Genomic DNA, 20086 nt, shown 5'->3' on the forward strand with positions numbered 1-20086 from the left:
TGGTACTCAACCCGGACAAGACCGAGTGGCTGTTGTGTTTCCCTCCCAAAAATTTGGCCAATGTTCCATCACTCAGGCTGGGGGGTCAAATTTTATACCCCTCAGATAGGGTCCGTAACTTAGGAGTCCTCCTGGACCCACAGCTGACTTTTGACCACCATTTGTCGGCTGTGACCAGGGGGGCATTTGCCCAGGTTCGCCTGGTCTGTCAGTTACGGCCCTACCTGAACCGGGAGGCTCTCGCAACAGTCACTCGAGCCCTTGTGATCTCTAGGCTGGAATACTGCAATGTGCTCTACATGGGGTTGCCCTTGAAGTGCATCCGGCGACTGCAGTTAGTTCAGAATGCAGCCGCGCAAGTGACAGTGGGCGCACCGCGGTTCGCCCACATAACACCCATCCTCCGCGAGCTGCACTGGCTACCTGTTGATCTCCGGGTGCGCTTCAGGGTATTGATGACCACCTTCAAAGCACTCCATGGTAGTGGATCTGGGTACTTGAGAGACCGCCTTCTGCCGATTACCTCCCTCCGACCGATTAGATCGCACAGACTGGGCCTCCTCCGAATCCCATCTGCCAGTCAATGCCGACTGGCGACTACACGGAGGAGAGCCTTTTCTGTTGCAGCTCCGACCCTGTGGAACGACCTCCCCGTCGAGATTCGCACCCTCACCACCGTCCAGACCTTCCGCATAGCCCTTAAGACCTGGCTATCCCATCAGGCCTGGGGATAGGTTCCCAATTTACCCGCCCGAGTGTTGACTGTTGAATGCAAGTTGTGTCTTATCATTTTATTTTGTTCACATATTGTTTGTTTTTGTATTGCACCCCCTTCCCTACGATTGTAAGCCGCCCTGAGTCCCCTCAGGGAAAAGGGCGGCCTATAAATCCTAATAAAATGAAAAAAAAAATGAAAACTGCTCTCCCTCAACCCCCTTTTCTCATGTGTCCCGGGGTCCCACCGCTGCTTTCCCCCTTCCTCAGCTTTTGACGGAAGAGAAAAGACGAGGCGCAGAAGGCAGGCTGTTTATTAATGCTCCTTGGACGAGAGGCAGCAACGGGCAGAAGAAGGCAGTTTGGTGGCTCCCCATTTGGTGAAGAGTCCCAAGGGTCACCAATTCTGCTTTAAAAATCTTCCAAAGACTCCCCGTTAGAAAACTTTGGAGCAGGTCTCTCCAAATTCTCCCTGGCTCTCTGACCAAGTGGGGAGGGGCAAGGGGTGTTTTGGCCAGATCTGGAGCAGGAAAGTTTTTATGTGGTGCGAGGGGCAAAGTTGCAGTCTTTGGGAAGGGGGTGGGGTGGGGTGAGGGAGGGAGGGAAAGAAGAGCCGCATTTTTTCTTTCTCTTTCTCTCTGCCCGGAGGCGATGGGCGGGTGGGCGGCGAAGGTTGCTCGGGCGGCTGAGGCATGGCTTTAAGTGGCGGCAGGGCCCCGGCGGCAGGACTTTAAAGTCCCGGCGCCGTCTGCCATAGAGCAGGTCCCGGTCCCGCTCTATGGCAGATGCGGTGCCGGGACTTCAGCGGGGCTTTCACGCTTGCCTCACCGGCCATGAAGCTCACCGCACATCACTGGATGGGATGAATAGAAGCCTAACAATATTCCTACAATCTTGTTGCAGCTCTCAACTCTTTGTATACTCATGACAGTTTGGGCACATACCAGGCTTATATCTGATTACTCATCACCAGTTTCCAGAAGTTCTGGAGCCTCAGATTTCACTTCCTAAACTCAGTCCTACCTTCACAATCATAAATTGTAAAATTTACCAAACAGGATATTGTTCATTTTCTAATCAGCTTGAAGTCTGTCTATGTATACCAGTTTATATATGCCTTTCCCATTGTCCATTACATCTATGGACAGAAGATCATAACAAATTCATAAAACAGAAGATGTGGGCAATCCCATAGCCATTCACATGACTTACTTTGGGTACTCTGATATTAGATGAGGGCTTTGGAACCAAATCTTCTAAATACATTGGGATTAAAAATCACACAATTGCACATTTAGTGCGAGTTGTAGAATCATTAGAAATGCAATCCCAGCCTGTAGTAACCCAGTATCTGAAGAGTAACTGGTTGAGGCTACTTGCCTTAAGGGAATGAGATAATACCTGCACTGAACTATTTATTTTTCTTCAATTTAAAAAAAATCATGAAAACCTTTTTTCCCCCTGAAAATCTACAAGCAGGACATACAATTTGTTTTACTAAAACCAAATTATAATTCAATAGAGTATAAAAGGAACCTTTTTATTTATTGTTCCCAACATTTTTCTGGCTTATGCTTTAGGCTTTCAAAATGGCATATTTCCACTGAGTCTAAAGATACTAAATTGTATCCTCTGTTATTGTTAGAACTGTTTGGAAAATCTCAGAGAGAAGAACATTCATCCTGTGTAACCAGAGCAGTGTCCCTCCCATAATGTCAGCCCAGCATTTGTTTCTATTTAAGGGAGGGAAGGGAGAAGTCTTACTAACTAAATATGTTGAGAAGATTGCACTGCTTAGCCCAGGGGTGTTAAAAATAGTTTTGTGAATGGAGCTTGCATTGGACTGAATCATGGTCACAGCAAGCAAGAGAGAGAAAGGAAGAAAGTTATTGAAACTGTTGTTTTCTTGTTACCTATGAGAAAAAGGGAAAGGAGGGAAGGTGAAGGGAAGGGGATAGAGAAAAGGCTGTCCAGTACCATAATTTCTGTTAGTGTTACATATTGAAACTGGAGCAATAGGCTCCACCAAGGTCTTCCATTCTGGCGGGAAAATACTCAAAGCTGATTGGCTGAGCCGTCTGACAGGTCCCTATAAAAAGGGCTAGGTGTCAGGCAGGCCACTCCTGGATTTGTAAATAGTTGTCTAATAAAGAGCTGTTTGTCACTAAAGCCTGAGTCCTGTCTCATCCATTCCCCCTATCTAACAGTTAGTTTCACTGCTTAAGTCTTTTGTTTTAATACAGAAGCATTTTCCGCCTATCAAGAGTGGAAAGAATATTATACAGCTGACAAACCACCTGCCCTTCTTTCCAATTCTTTCTTACTCTGAGTCATGGAGCTGGTTTTCACTCTAACATTTAATCATAAAAAATGCCTTCAGCATTTCCAAGAAGTATATCAGATACAGGAGGAAAGACAAAATGTCATAAACTTTTATCATACCTTCTACTGAAGTCCTTCAAAACTATAGAACATCAATGCTCCCGCAGAAAACTACTCTGAACTATTTTTTTTCAGTTATCTGAATAGCATAGTTCGGTTAACTGCATCTTTTTTAAATTTTAGGACCTTTGTAAAATACAGTCTGCAGACTTGTTCGGACATTATATATTAACATTTCCAGAAAGAGCAGCAATAATCAGTATGCCCTTCCAAAGTCACACTGGAGGTACCTCCTCTGCAAAATTAGCCGTGGGCTAATAGGATATCTGCACTAAAGAAGCTTTAGAGATAAAGGCTAGTGCAAGTAATAATGTATTGGGAAAGTCCTTGTGGATATAATTGTGTATGCCAATGCTTTCTTGGTCCAGACCATCTACAAAAACTGAATGTACAGATGACTAGCTAGGCTTGACATGATCCCTACAGTCTTAGAAAGTCACTATTAACTCCCAGTGACTTGAACAGTGAGTTTTAATTCTCTGTCTGAACAACTTCCATGACAACACAATCCCTGAAATGTGTGTGTGTGGGGGGGGGGGGGGACTGAAAAGAAATGTAGCTCTGTGAAGCCTAGAAGTTGGGAAAACACTACAATACCTGTATATGCAAGCTTAGTTCTATGAATATAAGCCTCATGGGCCTAGTGTGTGTATTTCACACATGCATATTTCTATCCAAGGATTATTTTCAATTAGAAAATTCAAATAAGAATAATTTTAACCAGCATAGGAATATCAAAATAATTAGAATGACTTCTATTGGCATGTGGCCTGCCTCACTGGATCTATCACACGATTATAACAACTATGGTTCTAGTAAAGCACAAAGTGATTGATACTACGGCCACTACGGCCCCTCCGGGTCAGTGGATCCCGGAGGCCCCCTTGGTTTACCGAGGAGCTCCGGGAGAAGAAACGCCGGAGGAGATGCCTAGAGCACCAGTGGAGGTCCGATAAGTCCGAGGCGAACCGAGCACTTCTAACCACCTGCACCAAGGACTACGTCCGAGCATTAAGAACTGCCAAAAGATCTTACATTTCTGCCTTGGTTGCGTCCGCCGAGTCACGCCCAGCCGCCCTGTTTAGGATAACCCGCTCCCTCCTTAACAGGAGGGATGCGGGAGACCCCTTGCAGGGTAGGGCTGAGGACTATGCTCAATTCTTGGCGGACAAAATAGCTCGGTTTCGGTCGGACTTGGACTCCACCGCAGTAGATGGATCTCTGAAATGGATCTGTCCGCCCCGTGCCAACTCAATGAAGCGGTGGACGTGATGAACCAGGGTCTAGAGGCCGTTAGGAACTGGATGAGCGCTAACAAACTGGTACTCAACCCGGACAAGACCGAGTGGCTGTTGTGCTTCCCTCCCAATAATTTGGCTAATGTACCAACACTTAGGCTGGGGGGTCAAATTTTACACCCCTCAGATAGGGTCCGCAACTTAGGAGTCCTCCTGGACCCACAGCTGACTTTTGACCACCAGCTGTCAGCTGTGACCAGGGGGGCATTTGCCCAGGTTCGCCTGGTCCGCCAGTTGCGGCCCTACCTAGACCGGGAGGCTCTCACAACAGTCACTCGAGCCCTTGTGATCTCTAGGCTGGAATACTGCAATGGGCTCTACATGGGGTTGCCCTTGAAGTGCATCCGGCGACTACAGTTAGTCCAGAATGCAGCCGCGCGAGTGATAGTGGGCGCACCGCGGTTCGCCCACGTTACACCTGTCCTCCGCGAGCTGCACTGGCTACCTGTTGGTCTCCGGGTGCGCTTCAGGGTACTGATGACCACCTTTAAAGCACTCCATGGTAGTGGATCTGGGTACTTGAGAGACCGCCTCCTGCCAATTACCTCCCTTCGACCAATTCGATCGCACAGACTGGGCCTCCTCCGAATCCCATCTGCCAGTCAATGCCGACTGGCGACCACACGGAGGAGAGCCTTTTCTGTTGCAGCTCCGACCCTGTGGAACGATCTCCCCGCTGAGATCCGTACCCTCACCACCGTCCAGACCTTCCGCGCAGCCCTCAAGATCTGGCTCTCCCAGCAGGCCTGGGGATAGGTTCCTAATTCACCCGCCCGAGTGTTTGATTGTTGAACGAAAGTTGTGTTTTACTATTTTTTTCTTTGTTCACATTTTGTTTTGTTTTTGATGTTGCACTTCCCTCCCTTGTGATTGTAAGCCGCCCTGAGTCCCCTCAGGGAAAAGGGCGGCCTATAAATTTTAATAAATTCAAATTCAAATTCAAATAAGCTGATCTTAGTTTATTTTGATTATACATATATTGCTTATATTTTAAATTACTGTATTGTTGTTGTTGTTGCTGCTGCTGCTGCTGCTGCTGCTGCTGCTGCTGCTGCTACTACTACTACTACTACTACTACTACTACTACTACTACTACTACTACTGAGAACCAGTTTGGTGTAAGGGTTAAGACATCAGGCTAGAAATTGAAAGATGAGTTTTTGTTCAGCGTTAGACACAAAGCCAGTTGGATGATCCAGTCACTTTCTCTCTCATAATATGTACTCCCAATTATAATGTAGAATAATAAGTTGCTTATTGGTAAGGAGTGTTTAGCATTATAATTTCTTGTGACTTTAGCCATTGTCTGCTCATACTTAATTTGCTTGTATGCTTGTGTTTAGCATTCCTAACATTAAAAGAGTCCTCAAATAATGCAGTTAGAAAATGGAAATGTAGCCTAAAATGAAGATTTGCATAAATATAATGAAAAGTTTTTGAACAGAAAAATGACCGGTATGACAAGACTCTGATAACTATGTAGAAGGAATATTTATAAAAGTTTCTGTTAACCTAAAAAAAGGCATTTTCTACTAACTAAAATCCTAAGTAATTTCTAAATTCTCAATACAAAAAGATAAGTATGAATGAAAATTTCCCTTAAAATTTTCAGCTTCACAAAGGAGTTGTGTAGAGTGAGGAATATTGATATTTTGATGTACCTAAGATCTAGGAACAGAATAAACATTTATCAGCTTTTATATTTTTGGCCTGGTTATCATTTTCTGTTGTCTTTGTAGGATTTTACCATTATTTGTGAATCATTATCTGTAAATAAAAGGCAACATTAGTAGCCATTATAGTCTGGCAACATTCAAGCATAGAATGTGACTTTAACAGTCCTTTTTAATGTGCCAAAGATTACTTCCTCCCATTATCATGTCCATCGTGATTTGGCATAAGTTGTAGAGCTAAAGAGAATTTTCAGCAAATAACAGGAATCTGGTATTCTTTTATATTTTTAGCACTTCCATTCTAACTAATGTATAAATCTATATTTAGGAACATAAGACAATTTCCCTTTCACCTTTCCCCCATTAATTCCACATTTATATACTTTCAATAGGTATTTAAATATATATTGTGTGAATGAACTTAGTGCAGCCTAGATTATTAAAACTGCTTCCAAAATTAATTTATTTATTGGATTTTCTATGTCACAGTCAAAAAGAGTCTTTTTGCTTTATAACATTCATCATTACAAAAAAGAAATAGATAAGTAAATGAAATTACCAAATCCCTTCTGAAGTGAAAAATGGACTGAACTATATTTTCAATCAGTGCTTCTTTTCAAAATACATAAACTGTATTTATACAGATAATTAAACAATACAAATAATAACTAGCTATAGGATATTGGTAGACTGTAAGATTTGATTCAAAGAAGATTCAAAGTAAATTAGTCCTTTGAATTAAATCTTCAGATCAATTCAAGGCATTGAGCAGCATCTCTTCAAAGTGATATGAAATTGATTCAGAGGTTTAATGGATTTCCTAGCTTATAACCTCTCAAACATTTTTTCAGATTTCCTTTAATGTATAGATAAAGGGACACGGTGGCTCAGTGGTTAAGATGCTGAGCTTATCTTTTAGAAAGGTTGGCAGTTCGACAGTTCGAATCCCTAGCACTGCGTAATGGAGGGAGCTCCCATTACTTGTCCCAGCTTCTGACAATTTACCAGTTCAAAAGCATGTAAAAATGCAAGTAGAAAAATAGGGAACACCTTTGGTGGGAAGATAACAGCGTTCCATGCACCTTCAGCGTTTAGTCATGCCAGTCACATCACCATGGAGATGTCCTTGGACAGCACTGGTTCTATGCCTCTGAAATGGAGATGAGCACCTTCCTGTAGAGTTGCGAACAACTAGCACATATGTGCAAGGGGAACCTTTACTTTTTACCTTTTATAGATAAATTATCCCACAAGGCATTGGATGGCATGATAAGATTTCCAATATTGATATGAATGGTTGGCCCAGAGGTGGGTTCCTACCGGTTTGGACTGGTTTGGCCAAGTCGGTAGTAACTCAGCCAGACACGCACTAGAACTGGTTCTATCAGCAGCGCCGTAGGCATTGCCATCTTGTTTTTCCATCTGCTCATGTGCAGAAGTAATTTTTTACTTCTGCGCATACGCGCATGCCCGAAGCACATCCCTGAGTGAGCCAGCAGTAAAAGAAGCCGGGACCCACCCCTAGGTTGGCCAATGATCTTTGAAAATCCTGTTCATCAAAATACCTGATGGGATCTTTTATTTTAATTCATTTATGCACTTGGAAATAGTGAAGTCGGGATGGGGGTACAACTCTGAAATCAAAACCCGATTCATTTTAGGTATAAATGGGCAATATACGGTATATGAAAAGATCCATGCTTTGATGGAGGCCTCCATGTTGATTTCTTTTTACATATCTTCCTACAGATAGTCTTCCTGGAGAACAATGAGATTTTTAAAAATCTCATTTTTTAAATGTGTTTCTTTGATTATTTGTATTTCCTCTTTAATTTTAAAGGCTTTATCCAAATTCTTTTATACATCAGGTAATAAATTTTTATCCAGGTCATTCTATTGGCTTGTCATTACTTCTCTGTTTTATAATCCATGCTTTAAAAAAAAAAGAATCCCAGCATTTCTGGTTCTAATATTTCTGTATCAGGAAAAAAAATATGTTACCTCTTTATTCTTTATGCTCTTTATGCTAATAATGCTAATTGCCTTAAGGTTGTTAAGGAGTAATTTCCAAAAGTGATTAAAAAGTTAAATTAGAAAACTTTAAAAGGCCTCAGTTCTTTGGTCTGCTGCTGTCTTGATCTCCATTCACTAATGGCATGCCAGCTCACTATAAGTCCTCCAGAAGTGTTCCAGAAAATTTAGTATGAAAGATATTCCACGTATGAAAGATTCAAAGTCAATGAAAGATGTACATCAATGCACAGAAAAAAGTACATGGATGCACAATCTGTATGAAAGGATGGACCCATTCAAAGCAATCTATAGAGCAGGAGGTTATTTTGAAAGACTTTTTCTTTTATAACATGTAGGGAAATAACCAGAATAGAAATCTCTAAAAAATATTCAACAACATATGGTTCTAAAGATACAAAGTTTTCCTCAAACAAGAGATGGTTTCCATGTGAGCCAGATGAAGTGATGGCATCCAAGAACATCAAGCTGGGATTGGCCAAGCCTGGTCAGCAGTTATAAAAATAAATGAGTGGTAGATTTATGGAGCCATCACATAGGTTGATGCACAGTTTACTTTGATTCTTGGAACGTGAAATTATTTTAGCCCCCTAGACTTTGTTTTGGGTAGCTACATATAGGGATACAATATGTGACTGTGTGTGTATGTATTTCTATTTTCTTCTAATTGTCCCAAGACTCTAGATAAATAAGAACACCAAATTCCAGAGGATCATTTTTGACCCTTCTTGTACAAATATCCTTAACTCTTTGGAAAATGTAATGAGAATCTCTTAAATAAATTGGGGTAAAAGTATAACGAGTTTCTCCTAAATAAATTGTTTTGGATTAGCAATAGCAATAGCAGTTAGACTTATATACCGCTTCATAGGGCTTTCAGCCCTCTCTAAGTGGTTTACAGAGTCAGCATATTGCCCCCAACAACAATCCGGGTTCTCATTTTACCCACCTCGGAAGGATGGAAGGCTGAGTCAACCCTGAGCTGGTGAGATTTGAACAGCCGAACTGCAGAACTACAGTCAGCTGAAGTAGCCTGCAGTGCTGCATTTAACCACTGCGCCACCTCGGCTCTAAGGGGATTCAATCCCCTTTCCCCAATTTTTTTTTAAATCTCAGGTTACATTTGATTGAAGCTTGGAGAAACATTTACTCTCTTTTCCTGATTTGTCAAGTGAGAACTGGAGCTCATCAGAGACCCAGCAGCCTTCTGCTGACCTCATTCTTCTCTGGATCTTTTCCAACACGCACAACTTTCACTGGCAACATTAGGAATGTTACATTTGTAAAGGCAGCAAGATAAATACATAAAAACCAAAGGAACGATCAGGGGAACAGATTCCTGGAACTTTAAAAAAATGAAATGTTAATGTAATAAAGTTTGAAAGTATCAGCCCAATTTCAAAGCTCATACAGATGAAGCTGAAGGCAAGCCAGGGGAATCAGCTGTGGTATGCATACAATCTAAGTGCATATTTTAGAGGGAGGGGTGAGAGTATTGATCATGATCTCGAAGTCTTGAGAGAGTAATAGCAGAGCCATACTGAGATCTGTCTGCTTGTGAAAAATATGGGCTTTTCATACTTCTAAAAAACAAAAACCATATGTTTTTAATATTTTACATGTGGTATATGCACGGACTATAATTAAAGAGAACAACTCTGTCAATATATGATCTCACATCAATTTGAGCTATAAACCATATGCTACTTATACATGAATGCTGTATACATTTCTTCAAGCTGAGCAGGCAAATGGAAAAAGGGGGGTGAGGAAGGAATGTTAGAGGTAGAAAAAAGAATTTGAAGGGAAAAGAAGATAAATGCTCGGGAAATTCTGAAAGGGCGTGATAAGCTATGAGCAGATGAGTTGATGGGAAAAGAGGAAGCATAGGAGTGAGCAAGCAAGAGTTGGAGGAATAAGCATTTGTGTAGCTTTCTGGATTAGAGAAAGATGAAATGGAAAGGGAAAAACTGGTGAAAATTACCCCCTCCTTCATATATGTATATTTATGGAATTTATTTATCTAGGGCATTTTTTATTTATGGCATTTATAAATTGGTTTCCTACCAACCAGAGCTATCAGAGTGTTGTACAATTTAAGCATGAACAAACAAAAGTAATACTATTTAAAATAAAGCTAAAAGTAAACCAAAACAGGGCACAAAACAGATTTCTCTAATTCTGTTTTCCAGACAATTTGGACTATGACTTCTAATATGAAAATGTTGGAGATGTCACTTTTTAAGAAGACAAATTACAATGGTCCATTAGGTTAGGATCTAGCAATGAAGTCAGTATTATGTCTTAAGAAAATGTTGTGTCAATTCCTCTGATTAGACAAACCAACAGTTTAAGCTATTTAACCTTACTCTCTTTCTACCAATATTGCAAACTCACTTCTCTAGTCTCTCTTTTAGTTTCTTCTGGCACCTTGGCTTATGAAAGGATCTTCAGTTTATTACCCCTGGACTCGATGATGTTGACTCTAGACCCCAGGACTCCAACAGCAAATGTACTTCTGAGTTCTATTTAAGTCTCAACTCTGAGATACCGGCATGAGACTTTCCTCTGCAGATCTTAGCGATGGACTGCTATAGGTTAACATGGGTTCGTGAGAACCTCTAGCGATGAATCTGCCCAGTTCAGAGAACCCACAAATCCCACCCCTGGCTGGCCCTGCCCCTCCTACTCTGCCCCAACCCTCCCACTCTGTCTCTCTCCTCCCAGGAGTCCCCACGCGGCCTGTTTGGTGTGCCAGGTAAGTACAGGGCCCGTACGGAAGCCTCAGGAGGTTGAAAAATGGGCTTCCTGGAAGTTCCGGAAGGGCCTCTGGAGCCCGGGACAGGATGTTTTTGCCCTCCCAGAGGCTTGAAGAAAGCCTCCAGAGCAGTGAAAATGCCACTCTCCGTCATGGTGCAGGAGGCTGACTAGGCCACATCCACCATGGCCATGCCCACTCAGGAACTGGGCAAAGAACTGATTGCTAAAAATTTTGAAGCCCATCCCCGGTAGACATTTCTGTGCCTCAGTTACATTATGCACTAACTGATTTATAACCAAGATAATACCTGTAATAAGTTGAAAAGTTTGAATTGCCTGCTTGTTTGCCACGCAGGCTAGTATGGAACACATGTCAGTTTCTTAACATAGTAGTATCTGTTCTAGTAGTTCTATTTCTGGTTGACCCAACATCTGTCTATGCTTCTGTTTCCTTTCCTGAACAATCTGAAGGCCAGAGGCCAGGCAGCAATGGAGCAAGAGGCAGATTGTTGCAATGTTCATCTAGGGCTATGTATAGAACAGGAGGGAATTCTCCTAGTGCCTACATTTCTTAAAGTGGCCATATAACTAGACGATGTTTAGAATAAAAATAGTTTGTCAATATGCATTGCAAGAAAGTTTATCTTTGGCATGAAAAACTAGCTTCCATGCAAATCAAAACAAGAAAAGTATTAATTATTGATTATTGATGCTCAATAATTCAAGAAAAATTATGCCTTGTATGCGATGTCTTAAATACTTTTGCTTTTTTTTTTACTTTACAGGATTAAATGAAAATTAAACATCTACTTCAGTATCCCAAATCTAAAGCATTTATTGAAACTGTCAGTTCAATAAATGTCACGGAAACAGAAAATATCATCAGGAGAACAAATAATCAATAAATTACATTTCTACCTACAGTTTAAATATATACCATAAAACATTAAGTATGTGATAAGAGAATATTAAATTGGAATGTAAATTGCCATTTTGATGAGAAAACATATAACATGTGGAAAAGTGAATAGAGAAGAAAAAATACTAAATTGGTCTTTCCAATGTCACATTATAATGCAAGCTTATAAAATTAAAGTCTCACTTGAGTTTTGAAGAGTTGAGTTTCAGGTAAATGGAATTTAGGATTACTATCTTGGAATATAAAGCCATGAATGTTTCTGCAAAAAAAAAAAAGATTATTTGCATTTAATGATCTACAATTTACTGTTTATAAGGTTGCAACTTATTTAGAAAATAAAAATAAAAAAGCAAATCTAAATTTCAGTTCCTGGATTGTTTCTCATCTTAGTGCTAACCAGAGAATGCTAAGAATTGTAGGATCATCCAATTTCATCTAGGTTTTGCTTGCTGCTGTGGCATAATAAAGTATGCAATTAATATGTGTATATGTGTGCATGTCTGTGTGTGTGTGTTTCAGTATTTTAGTAATCTATTTAGAACAAAAAATATAATGAACAATAAGAAAAATTATTTATAATTTTAATAATAGGCAGATCTATTGTTAGCCCTGAAAATATTTTAGCAATGTTATTTACTTAGACAAACTCACTAAAGGGCATGTGCAGTATATTATAGCTACACCACTGAAAGTGAGTTAATAAACGTTCATTATTTACCTAAATGTTTATACTACTATAATCTGTCTGTATTCTCTTGGGATGCTGTCCAATGTCAACCCATTAAAATCACACAACATTAATTACATGCAACTATAGTAGCAAAATCTTCTTGGTTCATTTTATGTATCATCGATTGGATAATTCCCTGTTGATCTGCCCTCCCATTTTATTCCTCCAGAAACACAATTCATAAACACTTTTCTCCCCATGGGTAGGTCTTATTGAAAATATATACTCCCTCGCCTCTTCCTCTGTTGGATGTGTGCATTTCAAGATAGAGAATAGTCAGTTCAAGGTGTTTGTGTGTGAGATGGAAGGAAGGCTGTGGACAGATCTGCCACTAGTGCAAAGTGAGAGTGAATACTTGCCAGGCAATTGAAGAAGGCTATCCTCTGGTTACTCTTTGACTTCTAATTCAGGTAGGGTTTAGAGGATGATTGATTGATTGATTGATTGACTGACTGACTGACTGACTGATGGATGGTGTGGGAAGTTAAGATAGATATTTGGTGGATTGCTATGATAAGTGAGAGATTGAGATGAACAGTTTTGAATAATTGGCTGACATTCTACTCTTACATTGATTTTATGGATTGGTTCAAATTTGGGAAGGCATAATAAAGCATTGATAGTACCTTATTAACTGACCCAGGAGTTTTATCACTTCCATAAATGTGCTTCTCGGAGCATCTAGGAGATTTGTTCTGTGTCTCTCACTCTTCTGCTAGAATACTTTTAGGACGATTCATCTGGAAAGAGAAAAATTAGACAGACTTTATTTATCAGAGACTAGAGAACGGGTTTGCTGTTAAGTTATTTTACATAATATAATATAATTTGTTTATAACACATTACAGCATATGCACATAGACAAGTGTGCATATACACAGTTGGAATAATATATACTTCTCAGAATATATAGCTAGCTATAATTGTACAAGAAGTGTTGCTTCCCAAAAGGGCTAACCTTACCAATGAGCTGTATCAACCAGCCTGCCAAGCCCATAAAAGTGACTGCTTCAATAGAGACAATGTTGACATATTTAGTAACAAGGTTGTTGGTTTTTTTTATTAAAAAAACCACATACACCGTATTTTTATATTGTCTACATTGGTTCAGTGCAACTTCTCTCTAGACTTTCTGTTGGACAATTTAAGGCTGCTACCTCTACCTTAAAGAAGAAGAAGGGGAATTAATGAATTAATTGTTGGAGGTCCAAATAGTCATCAATTCATGACCTACTGACCACAAGGGGTAAGTAGGGTGTAGATAGAGTGTTAAGGCTTTATTCTGTGCTCCTTTGTTGTCTATCACCCAGCCCATTCTTTGATGACAATTGTAGATCATTTCCTCTGCCTTTTCTCTCCATGCACATGCACTATAGGATAGCTATGTGCTAGACTTTGTATTTCATTTAAACATATCTTCTTTTTTGATAGTTCTAGAAAGTGTTTTTGTAATCATGGCTCATGTCAAATTCACACTCTGAGAAAAACTCACACTCATATACAGAAAGTTTGAAACTCCAACATATGTTAAAGCCCTTGAAAGTATCCAGCTGAAATGTTGTAGTGTTTAATAGCTCTATAAAAGATTATCATCCCTGCTATTTTTATTCCATTTCACTCCCCCCCCCCCAAAATGAAGCAGCTGCAGGTATTTTGATGCTTTTCCCCATCATTTCCTATGGTAGCATCTTTTATCAAAAATGAATATCAAATCAGTTTTAATTGAACCTTGAATTTGAATTAGATCTTGGCTGACTCACACAATCCTAGAAAATAAAGGGGGATTAATTTCTTCTTTTTCTCCTTCCATGTATAGGTCTCAGTACCATTTTTCATGTCATTCCCAGAAATTCTTCCAAGTCCACATACCATTTTTAGCAGGTGCAGCTGGGTTGCACACGAAAACAGGAATGTGCCACTTTGTAAACTCCATAAAATACTTGAAATCCTAACATAGTCTTTTCCATCCCACTAATCAATGTCCAACATAGACCATTCCTGGAAATCGTCTTGTGATTATACTGAGAAATATTACTGCCACTGTGTCAGTGTTATATAAAATTAATATTTCTAAGATCATTAGTGGGAAAAGTGAGTCTTTGTAGGGCATACCAGCCTTTATTCAAATAAATGATTTAGCATTTTTCTACCTTTCACTCTCAAATAAAATGGATGTCTTTGCCATTAGGGAAAAGGAGTGTGGCATTTGAAATTAATCCTGCCATATCTCAGCTGCCCTTTCTACTTTCTAATTCTCTGTTCTCCTTGTGAATGTATAATTGCAAATAGGTTCTAATATCCACAGGGGGGTAATTCCCTATTGCTGGTTCTAATCAGTTGCAATCTGTCTCAATGTTGCCTGAGATTCAGAGAGTTTGTAGGCCAAAGTCCACTGATCAGTGGCCATCATGAAATAGCTTCGGAAAACAAAATTGCAGGGATATGTTTAATCCCACAGGTGAGCTGATAAAAATCGATCAGTTTACTTGAGGGGTTAAACATATCACTGCTAAATGCCAATGATAAGTGGGTTTTTAAAAAATGGAAAACTAATTGTTGGGCTTTATAGGTTTGAACAAACACACAAGGAGTGGGTTGCTGCCGGTTTTACTACTGGTTCGCAACGCATGTGCAATGTGTGCACTGTTCAATGTAAATTGTTCTGCGTGCGTGCACAGAACAATTTACAGTGAACTGTGCATGCGCAATCACTAAAAACCAAAATGGCAGCAGCCCAGTGGTGACGAGGGAACCGGTTCGGGGCATGGCAGGCCTGGGTCGCTGCCAGTTCTGTGGCCCAAGTCTGAATTCCACTAGCAGTTCGGTTGAACCAGGCTGAACCAGGACCAACCCACCTCTGGAGCACACCACATACAGTACAAACATATTAACTCATACATACACTACATATACTAGAATCTAATGTGCCTATGAATTCTGTTGAATATGGAATCTTCATATCACTTAAACCTTAAGTTATCTTCTTTTCCTGTTAGTTAAGGGAATTTTATATTGTACAGGCTTCTGCTATTCATAAACTTACTGAGCAAATGAGCATTGAAATAATAGCTGAGGAGAACAACTGGGTCTGAGTAACAATGTAACAGTGTGCAGTGCCCTAGTGGTTAAGACGTTGGGCTTGGAGTTGTCAGTTGAAGACCCAAGCACCACATGACAGAGTGAGCTCCCATTCTTGGCCCAGCTCCTGCCAAGCAAACAGTTTGAAAGTATGCAAATGCAAATAAATAAAGAGGTACCACTTCAGTGAAAAGTTAACAGCATTCTGGATATCTCATTGATTGCACAGTATAGTCATGCTGCCCATATGACTGCAGAAGCAAACAATACTAGCAGAGCAGAGATGAGAATCAGACATTACTGGGAAATGGGAAACTTCTACCTTTACCTTTAGCAGTGTAAAAAATTCAGGGGAAAGTGACATCTGTAAATATAGGAGATGAGCACATGCTCTTTGGAATAGCATTCCCCCTAAGGTGAGGTTAGCCTCAACTCTTGTGACCTTCAAAAAGCCTGCTTTTTTCACCTGGCCTGTGAAACCACAGCAATTGAAAGTCTGCATGCTGGCTGCATCACATGTAAAATATCCTGATGCATTCCCTCATGTTGTTTCATTTTATTTATGTTGACTATTCTTTGTTGGTTTTGTTATACACTGCTCACTTCATGTGAGATGAATAATCATATAAATTTGATAAATAAAGACTGCCTACTGAAGAAAACTAGCACCCACCCCGCTTAGAAGAACGAAATATTTTAGGAAATATTAAAAAGGCAGAATATTATATTCCCCTGGATGAGAAAAAGGAGAAACGGGTTTTTAAAGACAAAGCAGCTCCCTGCAGCTCCCTGCCCCAGCAGATATTTGGTGCACATTGTAGTCAATCTACAAAAACAAAAGACCTCAGCTCCAAGATGATGGCCCTCCAGGACATAGTAGGATTACCTATCAACAGAACTCACCACATGGTACAACCAAGCCTCTTCATTACCAAACTTGATTCAGACAAACATGGCTCCACATAGGAGTCTGCAACTAATAGGATACATCCCTTTACTACAGAAACAGGAAGCTCGAGTTCAAAACCCAGGAGAGGGTATAAATTGCACTCACTCTCCACTCCATGTGGTCAGCTACCCAGGACTTCAAACTCATGTGGTCCTGTTCACCATTAAACCATCCTTCCAAGCAGCCTCCATGTTTCCAGTGTCTTTCTCCCCACTTGGAACTGAACCCAGATGGACATTTCTTCCAACACTACTAGTTGTCTTCTGTTTGCCCTTCACCAAGGGAATTGTGCATCACAAAGAAATTTCTTAGGAACTTTCCACACCGTTAAGTACATCAGTTGAAAGAGATGTCTCCATTACAACTCAGTAGATGCTTTTCGTTGTTGAAACATAGGACAGATGCGTGGATCGCTGGACGAAACTTTTTGCAAGAACCTTTGACGGTTCTTGCAAAAATCATGTTTTATGATTTCCAATTTGCCTTTAACATAATTTTATGTAGATATTGTCAAAAAAGCAACAGTCATAGAAGTAAATGTAGTAATATCTGGGATAACATTCTTGTGTGTGTGCAAATGCTATATTCTTTTGATGTTGACTTAGAATAGGGGGAGACAAGGCTAATGTGGAATCAACAGTGATTTCAGTTTATCATATCCTGCTGACATGACTTTGTCTCTTAATAAAATCTTTTATTTAGAATAATAGTTGAGGGATCATATTTCTCATTGCTGAAACTTAATGACTTGTATTATATTTCTGTGCTACAGGACCTCCTTATTATTTCTGTTTCTCCAGCCCAAGAAACAAAAGATTATCTTTGAGTGAAGTAACAGCAATATTTTTTTTGCAAATAAGGAGACCAAAAGTAGAAGAGGATAAAATAGTTAATAAATCTTTCACCTGAGAGTTGAAGTTACCATGAAGAAATTTTCAGTTGACATTGAAACAGGACATTTTGCTGAATGACATTTATATAGGATCTTTCCTTCAGTACTGAATAATTGATAATTGAAGTCTTGAACGGGCAGCTTTCATTTTAATTCATGGTCAATTTTAAAAGAACACAACTTATAATATCTCAACAGTGTTCAAAAGCGGTTGTGGAAGCTTCACATAGTTCTGAAATAAAAAGGCAAAAATAGAACAACAGTAACTTATATATACTTAGTTGGTAATTCCCTATCCTTTATTGGACGTTTATCACATACCAGTCAAGAGGGGAGGAGTCGCGGAAAGGGGGAGATTGCCAGTCAAACTCTAATGAAATCAATTTTGTGCTGTCCAGAAACTGACATTCAACATTTTTGAAATTTCTTCCAGACCAATCTCAGTATTGATTAGCCATTGTGGATAAAACATAGAATGGATCAGGAATGCACATAGGAAAGAGAAACTGCAGTATGGCTGCATCTGTGTGGGTCTGCACTATTTATAATATTTTCTTTCTAAAGGTTTTTATTATTCTCATCTCACTTTTTAAAGCATGTGGTATCAAGAATTACAAAATCTATTTTCACCAGAGGTTAAGTAGCAATAGAAAAAAGAACATATATTATGATATCAGTTGTCTCTCATTCTCTAACTTTGTTGTTTTCTCAACACACATAGATGTGCCCTCCTGTCCACACACACAGAGCTTTCATGTGTTGACTTGGCATCTCCTTTTTATGAAAATAATAAAGGACATAGGGGGGAACTAGCAAAGCTAGAAAGCCATTGCAACCAAGCACAGCGAGCATTTTCTAATGTGTGATCTTGAGTCAGTTCATAAGGAAGAGGGACATATACAGTTCAGAATCAGATGAGGAAGACAATGAAGACAATGAAAGAATGATGATTGGAAGCCAGGCTAAGTTTTCCAGATTGATGAAAAAGAGATTATTTTCCTTAATATCTGAAAAACAGAAGCCAAAATAATGGCTAAAAGGATTTCTACAACAAAAGATTATTACTTAAGAGAAAGAGAGTTTGAACAAGTAGAATCATGTTAAGTTCTGAAGTCTCTCTGTACTGTAGGTTTATCTTTGGATGATTATTGCATTGTGATACAATGTACATAAATTGGAATATAGTAGAAGGTAGCCATATGTTTAAATCCAGAATTTATGAAGAATAAATAGAATGAAAATATAAAATATCTGATCCAGCAGAGGATCACAAAAAGGGGGGGAGGTTTTCTCACTGCAAAAACTTTCTCTGAAAGGGTAAAGAATCCATTAAAAAAGTGGAGGACAATGAAGAAAAAGAAGAGGAAACAGTAATGATAGATCAGGGTGTCAAACTCACATTTTCACAGCTGTGTCATGTTATGTATCAGGACTTTTTTCCCCTTTGCTAAACCAGGTGTATGCATGGCTAGCGCATGATACATCAACCCATGGACCGAGAATTTGACAGCCGTGTGATAGAGTGTGTGTGTGTATGTGCGTTTGTGTGTGTTTCTTTCTGAAAGTGCTGCTATTGGTGGAAGAAAATGCTGAAAATGCTGCTAGTGTCAGCCTCTGCTTTGCTGCTGCTTCGGCTGCCATTGAAACGGGGAGGGGGGGCATGGTATTTGGGAGGGGATTGGTAATTGTGCTGGAGGAAGATTCTGGAGTTTCTGCTGCCTGTTTTACTGCGCATGCAGAGGAGGTTCCCGCCAAGGCCAACAGCACCGACATTCCATCTTGGTGATGCCTTTCGAAGTTATCTCGCACCTGACACTTGGAAGAATTATGATTGGACTGTAACTGGGATGCCAAGGGGTGGGGAATGGGTTATTCTATATATCATTTGCTTTCGCGCCTAAATAATCAGTCTTCGCTATGCTACGCTTCTGATCATTTATAATTAGTAAAAGTACACTTGATTTCTATCAATGGAGTCTCGTGGGTTTTCTTTCCTAATTATCTAATGGAGGAGTGCTGACAGTTAGCGAAGACTCACTCACACCCCACCAGGAGTTTTAAACCTACCGTGGGGGGTGTACTCAAAAGAAGGAACAGAGAGAATGTCATTGCAAGTGAGCGATGATGAGGAGATTGAAAGAGAAACTGCAGAACCAACTTTACCTGAAAGGCTAGCTGGCCTAAGGGTAGAGGAGCCTGCGGTTTGGCCCCGATGGACTTTGGGTGTGGGGCAAAAAGAGGATTCTGAGAATTTGGATGCAGGGGTTTCCAGAAGAAACCAAAAGAAAAAACCAGCGGACTGGGAAGAAGCTATGATCGAGCGAAAGACCCGAGGTAGAGCCATGGAAAGGGAGCAAACGGAAGAATTTGAACAAAGGTACTCCATGCATAAATTCAGGGAGGGTGAAGAGGCCGAGGGGGGATGGGAGCAAGTAAACCCAGGAACAGCCTTCCCCCCCCCCCCAGCCAGGGCTACTGCCAGAGTAGGGGGGGTCCCCCAGAAGACGCAGAATGGCAAAAGTCCCTCCCTTACCAGTAATATATAACAGTGATACGTAGAGGTTGGGTCTTTTCGTCATTCAGATTTGCAACTACATGG

The sequence above is a fragment of the Thamnophis sirtalis genome, unplaced genomic scaffold, assembly GCF_051295495.1.
Source record: "Thamnophis sirtalis isolate CommonGarterSnake01/CBP01778 unplaced genomic scaffold, rThaSir2_p1.2 scaffold_6, whole genome shotgun sequence".
NCBI classification, from domain to species: domain Eukaryota; kingdom Metazoa; phylum Chordata; class Lepidosauria; order Squamata; family Natricidae; genus Thamnophis; species Thamnophis sirtalis.